The following is a 6,066-nucleotide window of genomic DNA, read 5'->3' as shown; positions in this document are numbered from 1 at the left end:
GTTTTAAGTATCTTGGGTCCATACTTCAAAGTAGTGGGGACATCGACGATAATGTCACACATCACATTAGAGCGACATGGATAAAATAAAGGTTTGCCTATGAAATCTTGTGTGATAAGAAGGTACGACCTAAATTTAAAGGTAAGTTTGATAAAGTGGTGATTAGACCATCTTTGTTGTATGGGGTGGAGTGCTGGTCAGTCAAGAACTCCTATTTTTAGAAAATGCATGTTATAGAGATGATGATCTTGAGATGGATGTGTGGACATACAAGAAGTGATCAAATGAGGAATGAGGTTATCCTAGAGAAGGTAGGAGTGGTATTTTTGGTGAACAATATGAGGAAGTGAGGGGAGATGGTTTGGTGTAACACAAGAAAATTTCTATGCCAAGACTCGAACCATTGTTCAAAGGCGTATATGCTTGAACTCATCAAATTCTAATTTTACATATGATTTAGGATCAATTCCTAAATATTTAAAGTGTATTAGATGTATTTTAGGGTCATAAGGGATCTTTAACACCAAGCCAGGTCTAAAAAATTTCCATCGGCTAAGTTTTCGTATGAGTTCGGAATAGGGTCAACTTCAAATGCCCATATCTCCTATTATATAAGGAATTAGGTATTCCATCTCCTATCAAATTAAAGGTCTTTGAGTCCTCTTTCCAACTCCACCAAGTTCGCCTCATTCCGAGTTCAGAGTCAAAAGTTATGATTATTTTACCAAAGACTACCAATACAGAAGAAGTTTATGGGCTTGGTGCGGAGCGCCAGCAGAGCGCCCGAAATAAGCTGCAATAGTTTGGCCTTTGGCTCGGCACGCCACTATTGCGCTTGCAGGGTTTTGAGCCCATTTTCCAAATTTTTCTTATGAAGGGCATCTTGGACAATTACCTAATAACATATATACAAACTTGGATGCCTTTGGGATCATTTTTGTTGTGTTTTGCCTCCCCAAAAACCTAAACTTCATCCTTTTCTCTCTCAAATCATCTCCAACACATTTTCTCTCAAACTCAAGGATTCAAGCTTCCCAATTGAAGGCCTAACATCAAGACTTCTTCAATTCCTCTTCAAATTCCTCACTAAGGTATGTGGAATGGGTCCTTTCACCATGGAGCGCAAATGTTTTCTCAATCTAGTATTTCCATTCAAAATGATGAAATATTATGGGCTTTTACATGATGACTTTAAATGCATAGATTATGATATATTTGAAGTTTCTTTACATATATTGATAGATATTGACTCTTGGTTTCATGAAGTTATGATGTTATTAAAGTGCCTATATGAAGGCTTGAAAGGAGTTTTAAGACATATATGGTGGGCTGCTTTAAGAATGTGTATTTTATGCATTTCCATTACTCTCATGCATGCAAGAGTTCTTTAAAGGCATTGGAAGGTTTTTACGAAATGAAACCTAGTTTTTTATGATGAAGTAAAGTTGAAATGAAGTTTGATTCCAATGAATGTTATGAAGTAAATGCTTATGAAGGGGAGTCTTTATGAAATGATTGATTGATGAAAAAGTCTTCTTAGCCAAAGTAAGGTTTCAATGTGAAAGGACAATCCTCACATTGAATCAAATAAAATATTTAAAGTTATGATATGACATGTATGTCATCCCTATATACCGTCAATGCTTTTGAATATTTTTCAAAAAAAAAGGCAGGTCCGATTAGCATTGTACCCGGAATACCATCACTGATTATAGACCTAATTTTCTTATAAATCAAGGTTCATTAGTAGGATGGTAAATAGGGCATGGCATCCATGATGATATTATAAACTAAAGGTTTTAATGAGCTATTCTACCGAATGTGATGTTTGAATTCTCAAGCTATATGATATGATTATTTTTGAAGTATTATACTATTTCGTGTGATTTGACTTAGCACCGAATGTAGCATGTAGATAGAAACTCGTCCGAAGGGGTCCTTAAGTAAAATCTTATGTTGGATTCCATGTAATAGCTCGCATGGTCTTAAATGTCGGTTATATTCATCTTCCCACATATGTATGATTTAAATGCTATCTACTTGATTACTGATGCATGCATTCACTCAGGTATTTTACCTTATGAATGTCTTAATGTTTTATCATGTTGCACACCTACATACTTAGTACATTCAAAGTACAAACGCATACTCTTTTGCCTACATGACATCACCATGTAGGGACCGGTGTTTCTCCTCCTCCATGTGGTTAGTTCGGATCGTTTGAAGGCCACTTTGGTGAGTTCCCATTGTTTTGGGGACAATACTCCTCTCCTTTCTAGCATATGTTATGTTGAGGCATTAACACACCTATTTTGGTACTTTATTGTTAGCTTATTTGAGGGTGAGTTAGGGATATGTCTTAGCCCCCGCTAAGTCTTTAATGTAGAAGGTATGGTTGGACATAGAAAAAGATTGTTATGTTGTCTTGACTCTTATTAAATATGAAGTCCCTTAGTCCCTACATCCCTTTTGTTTTCCGCTAGATTTGTTCATCATTATCATTGAAATGCTTAATGAATGCTAAGAGGCTTGGGTGAGGTACCTCCGGATGTCTCATTCATCGTGTCACGTCTAGGCGAGGCTTGGATCGTGACATTTGGGTATGTGTAAAGGAGGTGCACTAACGCCCTAGTGAGGAGGTGCGAAAGGCTGGTATTAGGGGGTACTCGGAGGGGTAGAGGTAGGTCGAAGAAGTATTGAAGAGAGGTTATTAGACATGACATGACGCAAATTTATATTACTGAGGATATGACTCTAGATATGAAGGAGTGGAGGTTGCGTATTATGGTAGAAGGTTAGTAGAGGTAAAGCGTTGTCTTGTCGTGTGTAGGTTTAGGCTTGTTAGTGCTTGTCGTACCCTTTTAGTTCTTGTCTTATATTGTGTTTCGATTATCACACTATTTTTTTATTATTTTTGTTTCTTTCTTTCTTGTAGAGTTTATACTGTTTTTCTTATTTACCGGTTTCAGCATTTTCATAAAAAATAACAATAATTTCAAAAAGTATATTTAGCTAATTTACATCGCAAAAATATAGCAAAATATTTACATTGCAAAGTTTTAGCCCAAAAGATAATAACTCATTTCGGATAAGAAAACGTTTTGGTCATTTTAATAGTTTGCGAAAAACCACATTTCATGTAATCTTCCTTAACTATTTCACTATTCTCTTACGTCGGTGTTAAAAAAAATTAGTATACAACATTATATATGCGTATACAATACTGTACAAAAAGTTTGATTTTTTTACAACAATATTTTAAAAATTGATATACAATATTATACACACAATATACAATATTATACAAAATTATAAGAGGCATTTATACTCCCATAGATAATTATATGCAATATTATACAAAAAAACTAACTTCGTCTCCTTCCTTGAATCTAAACAACAAATTCATTCAAAAACACCTCAAAAATTACACCAAATAACCCAAAATTCAGATTAAGCTCCTCAATACAGAATTGATCATTTGCAAAAATATCCACATGAAACTAACTTTAATTGCGAAAATTTAATTTTCTAACTTTGAAGCTTTGAGCTTCAACAATATTTGAACACCAATTTTTACTTATAATTATATCAAAATTTCAATATAGGTTAGGTTAGTCTAATAGATCTTTTATTAGTTTGTTGTATGGTAGGAATAACATTAATTTATAGTAAAAATCATGTGCCAATTTTTTATTATTTTGTTTGTAGTAAAATAACAAGAAAAATTTTGCAAAAGAAAAACAACAACTGTATATATTTTTTTCAAAAAAAAAGAAGGATAAACACTCAATGAACCAACATATTAGAAATTGGTGTCGGAAAATGGTTAAAAATGTCCTCAACATATTAGAAATTGGTGAAAATCATTTACACCCCTAACTTTTGGTTTAAAAATCAAACCCCCTCAACTTTGAAAAATAATCATTCTCCACCCTTTATCCTATGCAAAGTCTCTTTTACCCTTGTCATTTTTAATCATTCAACTATCTAATATATATATATATATATATAATATTTTATTTTTTAACATTTGTATTTATAGATTTTATTTAAGTTCATTAGCTTTATAAGTTAGAAGTTTATTGCAAAATCTATGTTATTTTTTTTTATGATTGTTATTTTAATATTACATACATTAAGTACGTATATATGAATGCATTATATCCATGCATATTTAATTTTCACTCATCTCTTAGGCATAATACATTAACATGTTCTTTAGCTTGACATTAGTTGACTTCTATGCCCTCCAACTAATGGATGCGCATAAATAAACATTTAAATTTGTATAAAGTTGAATAAATAAACACACGCTTCCTACATATAGCATAATACGTTTTCTACATGAAAGACATAATACAATTAGTTCGAGTGTATCTCACATGAATTGTCATGTAGAACGTGTTTGTCTACTTATTCAGCTTTATAAAAACTTAAATGTCTACTAGGTGCACCCAAAGTTGGAAGGCGTAGATGACAACTGAAGCCAAGTTAAAAGGGTACGTTTATGTAATTATGCCTATCTTTTATTCTCTATTATCTATGTAGATAAATGATTTTTGATTGTAATTAGTGAAATATTTTTTAAATTATAATTTAAAATTTATTTACAATATAAATAGATAATCTTTGAAGAAAATATTATGAATTTTTTTATTTTTATTAATTATATTTTTATTACTTATATCAAAATATGTCTATAAGGTTATCACATTATAGACTTCTTTAAAATTAATAGCATTATTTTTTTTATTTAGTTCATTTGTTTCATTTAATAGAACGATATTAAATTATATACTCGATCAATATTTTTTTAATAAAAGATTAAAAAATAAAATAATATGATTTTAAAAGAAGTATAAAAAAATAAAAATAAAGGTTGATAATGTAAGGGTAGAATAGACATTTAAAAAAGTCAATTAAGGAAAAAAGGGGAGAGTGATTATTTCTTGAGGGGGGGAAGTATTTTTAAACCAAAGTTCGGAGTGTAAGCGATTTTCATCCTATTAGAAATGGTTCAAAGATATTCTTAACATATTGAAAATGATTTAAAAATACGCTCCTTCACAAATCTATCCCTCCTTCCACCTATTGTGTCGAAAGTGCTGTAACCTATTAAATGATTTACATTTATCCGTCTTCCATCAAAATAAATATATTCATCAACTATTAAATACTAGTTAATATGTAAGTGCTTCCCGAGGACTTAGAAAATCTTAATAGAGCTTATAAATATAATATTTTTAGTATCAATTTTTTTTATAAATTCTATTTAGCCTTCAAATTCGAATAAATTAAGTCTCAACTTTTTAATCTATTCTGCTACTATTAGTATTTTAGTTATATATCTTTTTTTCCATTACTTAACAAATTTAGTGTTTTAAAGCTGTTAATTTTTATATTATTTATGTTAAGTGACATAGTGTTTACTTTCTTTCTTAAGAAACATTTTAAAAGACAAAAAATCTCTAAAAAAATTTGTAATAAAAATTTATGTTATTAACATGCATGAAATTTCTCTTTTTTTTTGACTAAAATAATATTTTTAAATAACACATAAAAGGATTAATTCACACGTTATTTCATATATATATATATATATATATATATATATATATATATATATATTTAAAACAAGTACTTTTATAACGTAAGACAAATATTTAGACAAACAACCAAGAACTTTCTAGAAAAAAATTACAAATTAAAGGGAAACTAAATAATTGCTTAAGTACAATAATTTTTTTTTATCGGCATACAAGAAAAGATTTTTGAGTCATTTCTAATATGTTAAAGGATATTTTTGATGTAATAAGTAGAATGAATGACAAAATTGAATCATTTCTAATATGCTAAGGATATTTTTGATCCAATAAGTGAAAAGAGAGACAAATTTAATTCAATAGGTGAAAAAGTGACATTTTTGAATCATTTTTGATATGTTAATTTTGAACCTTTTTTTTTGAATAAATATTAATATTTTTGACTAAATGATGTAAAGTAATAAGCAATAGAGTCTAATTATCCAAAAAATATAATCTTTTTATTAAGGAAATAGAACTCCCT

The sequence above is a fragment of the Solanum dulcamara genome, chromosome 8 (genome assembly GCF_947179165.1).
Source record: "Solanum dulcamara chromosome 8, daSolDulc1.2, whole genome shotgun sequence".
Lineage (NCBI taxonomy): Eukaryota > Viridiplantae > Streptophyta > Magnoliopsida > Solanales > Solanaceae > Solanum > Solanum dulcamara.
The sequence above is the reverse complement of the archived record's forward strand: the minus strand, read 5'-3'. Positions refer to the sequence as shown.